This window comes from Nipponia nippon, unplaced genomic scaffold (assembly GCF_047370975.1).
Source record: "Nipponia nippon isolate SJK-2023a ecotype South Korea unplaced genomic scaffold, ASM4737097v1 scaffold_34, whole genome shotgun sequence".
In the NCBI taxonomy this organism is placed as follows: domain Eukaryota; kingdom Metazoa; phylum Chordata; class Aves; order Pelecaniformes; family Threskiornithidae; genus Nipponia; species Nipponia nippon.
In genome coordinates this window covers 1002971-1013805 of record NW_028262352.1, presented here as the reverse complement: position 1 = coordinate 1013805, position 10835 = coordinate 1002971, and the positions used below count along the sequence as shown (strand labels likewise).

Here is a 10835-nt window from a genome sequence, read left to right as displayed (position 1 = left end):
CATCTTGAAGACATTTTCTTGGCTCAAGAAAGTTTAGGCCACCAAGCGTGTTCTGGGTTAGTGTCCTGGTTTCAGCTGGGATAGAGTTAATTTTCTTCTTAGTAGCTGGTATAGTGCTATGTTTTGAGTTTAGGATGAGAACAATGTTGCTGTTTTGGTTCTTGCTAAGTAGTGCTAAGCTGTTGCTAAATAGTTGCTAAATAGTTGCTAAGTAGTGCTCACACTGGTCAAGGACTTTTCAGCTTCCCATGCTTTGCCGGGTGTAGGGGGGGGGGGGTGTGCGCTGGGAGGGGGCACAGCCAGGACAGCTGACCCAGACTGGCCAAAGGGCTATTCCATACCATATGACGTCACGCTCAGTATATAAGCTGAGGGAAGAAGTAGGAAGGGGGGGGATGTTTGGCGCGATGGCGTTAGTCTTCCCAAGTAACCGTTACGCATGATGGAGCCCTGCTTTCCTGAGGATAGCTGAACACCTGCCTGCCGATGGGAAGTAGTGAATGAATTCCTTGTTTTGCTTTGTTTGTGTGCGCACGGCTTTTGCTTTACCTATTTAACTGTTCTATTTCATTTTACTTCAATTATTAAACTGTTCTTATCTCAACCCACGAGTTTTCTCACTTTCACTCTTCTGATTCTCTCCCCCATCCCACCGGTGGGGGGGAGTGACCAAGCGGCTGTGTGGTGCTTAGTTGCTGGCTAGGGTTAAACCACGACAGTTAGAAGCACAGACTATAAAACGGCCTTTAATTTGGCAGGAATGGTAAAGAAAGATCAACACCATTAAACATTAAAGTATTTTTCTTATATAAATTCTTTGGCAAAAGAGCAACTGTATTACTCAGAATCGAACTAATCCTGTGTTGATTAAGTTTGGTTTCAGACTTAACTATACATTAATAGTTAAACTTCATTGAAGAACTTAATTTTAGAGAGACACTTATGGATATATTATCTAAAATAAATGAAAAATATCCTGAGGAATCATACACTTCGAAAAAATGTGATTTCAATAGTCTTGGAACTGTTTCCAAAATTGCAAAGTATTTTTCATGGGAAAAGAGAATTTAAGGGATAGTTAAACAAAAAGAAGAGTAACGATTATGCAGCGATTAGAATTGAGTCTTACACCAAAGATCCATAGGAGGCCAGGTAAGGAGAAAGAGGAATGAAGTAACTTTGTGCACAGTATTTGCGTACAAAACTGTGTATGCTAAAACGCATAGTTTACAAGAATGCTCTTTCTGTTCCACATTGTTTTCCATCAGATGAAGCAAGCCAAATGTTTTTGGTGCTGCCCTTACCCAATTACACTGGGCTGAAGAAACTTTTACCTCCTATTATCATTTGGCCAGAACAGATGCTTCTGTAGAAAGCAGTTCAAAAGAGCGGGGATAAGGGTTTGGGTTTTTCTCTCTTCTGCTCAGCCAACCTCAGACAAGTCACATTAGTATACAAGTATATATTAATGATACAAAAATTCACGGATGCTTCTTCTCACAGTCTGAATCCCCCCAAGGGAGAAACGGAGTATTCAGAGAGTCCCTGAAATGAAACTCAATAGCAACGAAGTTACTATTAAGCAGGTATTCTTTATTGCAGCCCTGGGCAGCACTGGGGATTTCTCCACCATAAGTGCTCCACCGATTTGGTGGACTTTCAGAGATTATACACTATAAAATCCTACATATTCACAGGATTTCTGAGAAATCATTTACATAAACATGAGATTTCCTGGAACTCATTAACATATGCAAATGTCCAATCCGCATGCGCAGTCATCTCCCATGGTGGTCTTCAGGTGGTCTTTGGGGGTCTTCAGATGAAGGCTCATAGTCTTCTTCACTGTGTTCGCTGATTGACCTTTGCTTCTGCGCAAACTCAGTCCTAGGATCACATAAACGGTGTCCTTCAGGGCTGTTGTCGTCATTCTTTTGTGACCTCCTATCTTCCATGCATTTGTTCTCCCAAGGCCCAGTTGTCTGAGATGGGATTATCCTGGAGCCCCCTTATCTTACAACCATTCTAACTACTCCCTAAGTCACAAAGGCCTTTCTTTTGTTTAGTTAAGTGACTAAGATATTTAAATATCCTCCTTGCCCCTAGGCTTTTCAGGAGGCATTTTGATGCAGTGGCTTTGTCTATCTTGGCTTTAACCCTTTCAGTCTTGCATGTCTCCTCACCTCAACATGCTCTGATTCTTTGCTCTTAGTGTTTGTAATTAGTACCTATCACTTGGTGTTCCACATGCACCTGCAGAGAGTTACTGGTTGCTCCCCTGCCTTTGGTAAAAGGGAACTTTTTGGAGGAACAAGTTAGGAGGCTTCTTTTAAATATTTACTCTTTAGTAACAATTAATTTCTATATCTAGAAATTAGGTTCACATACCTAATTACTGACAAGGCCTGTCATTCTTCAAACAGTTTTTGTTCATATCCTATGATATGGTCTGACATAAAATGGAAAAAAACAAGGGTCACATGATTTATGCTACTTCAGCAAAGGATCAAAGCTTGTTTTATGGCTTATAATTAATTAACCAATTCTAATCTAATGTAAAAAAAAGCTACTGTAAATACGGAAAGAACTTTGCAGCAAGCCAGTGTTTTATGGAAATGGACACCTATTTTGCAATAAATGATACTGTTTCTAGAAAACAAAATTTTTCATTTCTGTAGTGCAAGAGCATACTTAACCTGGAGGTGGATGTAAATTAATTTTCCTGTCCTGAAAAACATTTTGAATTTCAATAATATATCTCCTTTGCCATCTTTTTTTCTGCATGATGAAACGAAGACCTTTGGAAGATTTTCATGAACATGACAGAAGGAGTGCATCCAGCCAAAGGGGTAACAGTTCTTTTGGACAGTAACATAGCCATGAATGCCCTCAGCTGGTACACAGAGAATGAAGCCAAGGCATGGCTTTGCCTGATCCCATGTGCCAAATTTCTGAAGAAACTCCCAAAGTAGGCCACAGTAGGCCAGCTATGCCTACCAGAGCTGTTCATTAACTATTCAGTAACCAAGAGAAAGAATGATTCAATATGCCAAAGGTGAATTTTCCTGCAACACTGGGGAACCAGATCTCTGTTTTAAGAGATGCCTGACAATTCAAATGCAGCAAAGAACAAAGAAAATGCTCTTACAATCCCATAGCTTAGTGTAGTAACCTCCATCCTGGAAAGATGACAGCTGAGGTTTCTATGCCAGATAAAAGAGTGACTTGAACTTCTGTCACTCACAGCCTAAATTAATGTTGTAAGTACTGGTCTGCCTACCCAGAGTAATGGGCACAGCAGTTTTGGCCAGAGATGCCTCCAGAGCGCTGAGAGTTTTCAGAGGAGGTTAACAGGAACTCGCCATTTTAATGATTTGTCATCTTCTGAAAAACAATGCATTTTATCACAAAGTTACCAACTACCTCAGGAGACTCAGCTAGAATTCCTGCTTCCAGCAGGTGCTCCACTTGGAGGACTAGGAAGGCAGCAACCCACCAGGCTTGGCTACACTGCAGAAGTGGGGCAGCCACAAAGGTCGTTCTCTGGAAGGATCACTCACCCAGGCTGTGCAAAGGGCAGGTCTGGTGGAGCAGATGCTTGTGCAGCCAGATACACCCTCTGGAGCCGGTGCGCAGTGGCCAGTACACTGCCAACCACGCCTGACAGGTTGTCCTCAGGTAGTCCTTGGGCTTTTCACAGATGATAGGCAGAGCTCCTTCTGCTCCTGGACACTTTGAAGACTGTCTGTGGGCAGAAGAAACACAGACATAGCTTGCATCTCTACTGATGCTTAAATTAAAAACTTCTCCACCTCAAGAAAACAATTTCAACATGACGAGTTCTTTCAATGTGAAAACAATTCTGTATGATGATCTGCATGGTCTCCCCAGTACAATGAGTCTCAGCTCTGACGTGCCTCCACACTAGAAGGTTCAATTTGACTCAGTTATGTTTAAGTGCTGCATATGAAGTGTGTCAAGTTTAGAACGTTTTTTCCTATTGTGCTCATCTCTGCAGGATGTGCTTGTGTGACACAAATACCAGTACATATACTTCCTGATAGATTAGTCATCTTTGTGCAGATGTTCAATCCGGTTGTTAATTGAACAAGACTTTATTTATTTTCATATCAGTTCACTTCCATCAGGAAATACTCAGTTGTTTTTTTTCCCCACTTCTCTGCATTGTAAACAATATACTTACACTCATTTTATCAGTACATCTATTTCTTTGAGAGTTTGAGAACTCTGTGTGTACTATCTCTCTCACTATTGGCAGGTCAGCTGCTCGTTGGTTTCACAAGAACATTTTTTAACACTGCAATAGCCCACAACAAGAGGAGAATAGAAAATACAGCAAAAGCAGATTTATCTTAAGCCTGGGAAAAAAAGTTATGCTCCTAATAGCACCCAAGATCCTACTTTGGTCTATCACAAATATCACTACAAAGCATATGTCCAAGTCAGTATGGCATAAGTCTTACCAAACCAACATTTTCATCCTTGTTCAGCCACAAGTAAAATGGAAACTAGGCCTTTTACAGTCTAAACTCTGGCCAAATACAAAGTAGTATTGGGAATATATTTCCAAATGCATCATATTTCCTTGGAAACATGGAAATTTGGGTTTGATGATTTGGAGTATCATTAGAACTGCTGGTGCAACCAGACTGACAGGTCTGCAGGTCACCTGGCCACTGTGTCAGTCTGCCTGCTTGCCTGCCAGCCACTCAGCCGGACAGCCAAGGGGCAGCTCTGCCAGCCCTTGATCTCCCAGACACCCAGAGCTGCTCAGTCCCCAAGCACTGGGGCTCTGCAGACACCCCTTTCTGTTGGCGTCTATAGGGCAAACTGGATTTTGATTCCTTTTCAAGAACCACATTGAAGACCACTCTCACTGTGAGAATCAAGCTTCTCTCAGACTAAATTTACTCTGATGTCACAGTATTGGCAACCAACAGGTTATTCTGGGTTTAGGACTGATATAATGGGAATGTATGGCATAGCCAGACTGCTGGGCGAAGCTGGGAATAGATTTAAATTAAGATATAAATGTTACAGAGTAGATGCACACAATCTGCCCTCCTTCCTTTACCTATCCATGCACATGCTTACTACTTTCATCTGCTCAAATAAACTGATTTGCAGAAGAGACAGGACTTGGATGGGTTCTCAACATAAATTCTCAAAGAGGGAAAGGGACACCAACCAAAATGATCACATTGTGCCATATTTGGTAATTATATATCTGCTGCCTTAGAATAAACATTCCCCAAATACTGCCCATAATACAATTTACTCTGTCAAAAAAACATCTGAGCTCCTGCCAAAAATAATTTACAAGGCTATCAATCAGCTCCTAACATCTCCCCCAGATCTCTCCCTAACAGGCTTTTATGCCAGGACATGGGACTAAGGCAAAATTTACTGGTGTATTTCATAATCATAGAATCACAGAATCATAGAATCGTTAAGGTTGGAAAAGACCCTTGAGATCACCGAGTCCAACCGTTAACCTAGCACTACCAAGTCTACCACTAAACTATGTCCTCAAGCACCACGTCTACCCGTCTTTTAAATACCTCCAGGGATGGGGACTCAACCACTTCCCTGGGCAGCCTGGTCCAATGCCCGACTACCCTTTTGGTGAAGAAGTTTTTCCTAATATCCAACCTAAACTTCCCCTGGTGCAGCTTGAGGCCGTTTCCTCTTGTCCTATCACTTGTTACTTGGGAGAAAAGACTGACCCCCACCTCGCTACAACCTCCTTTCAGGTAGTTGTAGAGAGCAATAAGGTCTCCCCTCAGCCTCCTCTTCTCCAGACTAAACAACCCCAGCTCCCTGAGCTGCTCCTCATAAGACTTATTCTCTAGACCCTTCACCAGCTTCATTGCCCTTCTCTGGACACGCTCCAGCACCTCAATGTCCTTCTTGTAGTGAGGGGCCCAAAACTGAATTTCTTACCTGGGCAGGTCATAACATGCAATAAGATCATAAAAGCCATTGCTGGAGGAAAAATGCCTTGAAAGTTTTATTACAATCTTGTATAAAGAAATGTGGTTCCCCAGCTCACCACACATCTTTAAGCTTCCAGTGTCACATTACAAATTAAATGAGTGTTAATGTTGACACTGGTATATTTCTTATTTTTACTTTTAGAGTCAATACAGTGTGGAAAGTGCAAAAAATATTGCTTCAAATAAAGCATCACCACTATTAAACACCCAGAGGGGACTATCTCTTCTGTCTAGATAGAGATGGAGCCATATACTGCCTGCTGGACTTCTAAGATTTGATACTATTGATGATTTTTAAAATACCTCTGCTGTGCTTCAAATTAAAAAAATAAAAAAAAGGAATAAATGGAAATATCCTGAAATGGTTTAGGCCAGGTCCTTCAGATTGAAATAATCTGATCCCCTGCCAAAAACCTACATCTGCTCTATATGAAGCCATTGAGAGAGTGGACAAGAAGTGACTGGATACAGCAAAACCGGAGACCTGCAAGTTGTGGAGATTCAAGAGCACCTTGAAACACTCCTCAGAAAGGCAGGAAGGGGAAACGTGGTTTCTCCTTCCATAGTCTCTGTACTGGGGCTTTTTCTTCTGGGCAGGTATGATCTGGCATCGCACCAGTATAAGGGTCTGCTTTTAAAACGTGAAGTTCTACACCTTCAATAAAAACTTTTACAAAATCATAAGGATAGAGACTGTGCCAGAGAACTGCAGATGGCACCAGGCAGGTTTAAGAAGAACAATGATACATAGTGATGCTGTGATCAAGCTCTGAGGCTGTGACAGCCTGAGCTGGTGCAGCCTATGACCCAATGACAAGGCAATAAAGTGGCCACCCAGGAGCAATGCAAAACCCATGTCAAAATGGCCTTGCAGATAGAATAGAATAGAATAGAATAGAATAGAATAGAATAGAATAGAATAGAATAGAATAGAATAGAATAGAATAGAATAGAACAGAACAGAACAGAACAGAACAGAACAGAACAGAACAGAACAGGAAATGAGGTTGTTTAGCCTGGAGAAAAGGAGGCTCAGGGGAGACCTTATCACTCTCTACAACTACCTGAAAGGAGGTTGTGGCAAGGTGGGTGTCGGTCTCTTTTCCCACATAACATAACAAGTGATAGGACAAGAGGAAACGGCCTCAAGTTATGCCAGGGGAGGTTTAGATTGGATATTAGGAAAAATTTCTTCACTGAAAGGGTTATCAAGCACTGGAACAGGCTGCCCGGGGAAGTGGTTGAGTCCCCATCCCTGGAGGTATTTAAAAGACGGGTAGACGTGGCTCTTAGGGCCATGGTTTAGTGGTGGACTTGGTAGTGTTAGGTTTATGGTTGGCATCGATCTTAAAGGTCTTTTCCAACCTAAATGATTCTATGAATACCTTAACATCCTTCTTAAATTGAGGGGCCCAGAACTGCAAACAGTACTCTAGGTGAGGCTGCACCAACACTGAATACAGCAGGATAATCACCTCTTTGGACCAGCTGGTTATACTGTGTTTAATGCACGCCAGGATGCAGTTTGCCCTCTTGGCTGCCAGGGCACACTGCTGACTCATATTGAGCCTACTATCGATCAGCAACCCCAGATCCCTTTCTGCAGGGCTGCTCTCCAGCCTCTCCTCTCCCAATCTATACTTGTGTCCAGCGTTACTCAGTCCCAGGTGCAGAATCCAGCACTTGGACTTGTTAAATTTCATGCCATTGATGATTGCCCAGTGCTCCAATCTATCTAGATCCCTCTGCAAGGCCTCTTGTCCCACAAGAGAGTCAACAGCACCTCCCAGTTTGGTATCAGCAAACTTGCTAATGGTGCATTCAACTCCTGCATTCAGATCGTTGATAAAAATATTGAACAGAACCAGCCCTAGGATTGAGCCCTGAGGAACACCGCTGGTGACTGGTCGCCAGCCAGACGTAGCTCCATTCACTACAACCCTTTGAGCCCTGACATTCAGCCAGTTCTTCGCCCAGCGCAGTGAACCCACTCATCCCACAGTTGGACAACTTGTCCAGAAGGATGCTGTGAGGGACAGTATCAAAAGCCTTACTAAAATCCAGAAAAACTACATCTACCACCTTCCCTTCATCCACTAGGCAGGTGACCTTATCATAGAAGGATATCAAATTAAACAAGTCTTTCCCTTTGTGAACCCATGTTGACTGCGCCTGATGATTGCACTGTCCTTTAAATGCCTTTCAGTAGTATCCAGTATAATCTTCTCCATAATTTTTCCAGGAACTGAGGTTAGACTGACAGGTCTGTAGTTCCCTGGGTCTTCCCTCACGCCCTTCTTGTAAATTGGAATAACATTGGCTAGCTTCCAGTCAGCAGGGACCTCCGCAGACTCCCAAGACCTTTGGTAGATGATCAAGAGAGGTCCTGCCATAACATCTGCTAGCTCCTTCAGTACTCTGGGATGAACCCCATCAGGCCCCATGGACTTGTGAACATTCAGCTGATACAGCTGGTCCCTTACAATTTCAGTGTCCACAAATGGAAAGTCACTGCTCCCACACTCGTGGTCCTCCGACTCAGGGGACCAGGCAGCCCAAGGTCTACCAGTATTATTAAAGACTGTGGCAAAAAAAGCATTGAATGCCTCTGCTTTTTCTTCATACCTATTTGTCAGGTGACCATCTTCATCAAGTATCGGTCCAATGTTTTCCTTAGAACTCCTCTTGCTATTAAGGTACTTAAAAAAGCCCTTCTTGTTGTCTGACACAACACTGGCCAGTTTCAACTCTAATTGAGCTTTGGCCTTTTGTGTCTTCTCCCTGCATATATGAACCACGGCTCTGTAATCCTCCTGCGAAGCCTGACCTCGCTTCTAGAGGTCATACAATTTCTTTTTCCTCCTGAGCTCCACGAGGAGTTCCCCATTCAGCTAAGCTTGTCTTCTGCCCTGCTTGCTTGACTTTCAACACAATGGGATTGCCTGCTCCTGTGCTTCTAAAAGGTGGTTCTTAAAAACTGACCAGCACTCGTGGACTCCTAAGGCCTCAAAAGCAGATTCCCAGGTATCACATCCCACCTGGGGAGGAGGGGAGAGGAGTGACAAAGATTCGCAAATCCTCTCGGTGTGGATTAAGGTGGGCCAACACTCAAGGTCCGTACACAAACAGCAGCTTTAATAGAAAGCTTCTATAGAGACAAATATTAAGTACAAATATTTGATACCCGCCAACCCTCTCACAGTTATATTCACCCCAGCTATGCAGTTTTACAGAAAATCAAGGTAGGCTATGCAGTACTTGACTTCAGTTTAACAACTTTAACAACTTAATCACCTTAGGAAAAGTGAAACAAAGAGAGAGGGGGGGGGGGGGGGAGAGGGGGGGGAAGAGAGAGAGAATCACCAGTCCTGGATCCAGCGTTGGTCCTGCCAACAAGGGTATTTCAGTGAGGGAAGAAGATTCTTATAGAGATGTTAATTCTGCACAGGGTGCTCGGTGAGAATAATTCCACAAATCACACATGCACAAGCATGAGCACGAACGTAAACACGAGTACCGGTACACACACGAGCGCACAACACACACAAACTACAGCACATTTATCAGCTACATGATTAGTATAAACCCACCTAAATTTACACTTACTGGTTAGTGATTAACATTTCGTACGCTATTGGTTTACTGTATTTAAATTAGCCTCGCTTGCTATGTGAATTAGCACGCATGCTCCTTTCAGGTGGGGGGGGGGCAAGTCTTTTCGGTCCTGAATTGAGTCGGTGGTCGTGATCTCACCTCGCCACATTTACCTTTCACCTACTTTCTGCAGTTTTATCTTCTCTGGCCACTGTCCAGTCTTTGGTGCCAAGATGGTCACTTTTGTCGGCTTGTTAGCTCTTCTTCAAGGTCAGAGCCGTTAGTTTTCCACAATTTGCTATCTTTTAGCTCCCTCCCAAATTCCTTTCCCAAGGCACAAGTGGTTAGTAGTTTTGCTAATTGGAAAATTACATCAGCGACCAGTCAAAACCAAGAGGAGTGATACCAGGACTGTCCCCCAGGCAGTAGGTGTGTGTGGGGGGAATAAGACGCTTCACAGACCACGGGGAATGGGGCCGAGGCAAGGCCGCCCTGTCTCCACAGGGCTCCCTCCCTCACCCCCACTCCAGGGTACTGTCCGGTCCTGGGTCCTAGCGACCGTCACTCTGCATTGTGGTTTTAGCACCAGGCTGTTTGAGACATCTTGTTGTTTTACATTAGCAGTTCTCTACACCAGGGTACTCTGCTAAATAGCTCCCTGAATAGCTTAAAGTTTGCTCTCCTGAAGTCCAGGCTAGCAACTCAGCTGTCTTTTTTTCTCATTACACTGAAAATTTTAAACTCAACCATTTCACGATCACTGTGGCCAAGCTGAACCGCTCATGTCTGTCTCTCAGCTGGGTAAATTTGCTCAGCAGTGGTGCCATACCACTTCTCCAAACTGCTTCCCATTCCCCAGCTTAGGCTATTTCCACTATCATCTCATATGTCTCTGCTGAGTTGTGGAGAAGCCCCCAGTGCTTCTTCAGCAGGGAAAGCAAGCTGAGAAGACAGGGAAATATCCCATATGCAACCAAGGGTCAAATTCTTCCTGAATTGTTTACAGTCAGCTAACATCAGGGAAAAATCTGTCACTCTTTCCATCCAAACTGTTTTTTATAATGTTGCTGAGAAGCACATCTAGCCGTTACATAACAAATGGTCTTTTCCATCATTAAAAAGCGTATTTAAAAAACACAGCAAAGCTCCTTTCTGGATATATTATTACACAAGCATGCAATTTGTTTTTCAAAAGCTAAGAGATAAACTAGATTACTTCCTACA

General features: G+C 43.3%; 1 long non-coding RNA gene across 1 annotated transcript; it reads right to left on the bottom strand.

Moving 5' to 3' along the window:
- Positions 1–1601: 1601 nt before the first annotated feature.
- LOC148054080 (uncharacterized) lies at positions 1602–9893 on the bottom strand. Its single transcript, XR_015707654.1, has 3 exons — positions 9785–9893; positions 3561–3745; positions 1602–3384 (listed from the first exon to the last, which is right to left on the bottom strand). It is a non-coding gene; the product is annotated as an uncharacterized LOC148054080 (long non-coding RNA).
- Positions 9894–10835: the final 942 nt, after the last annotated feature.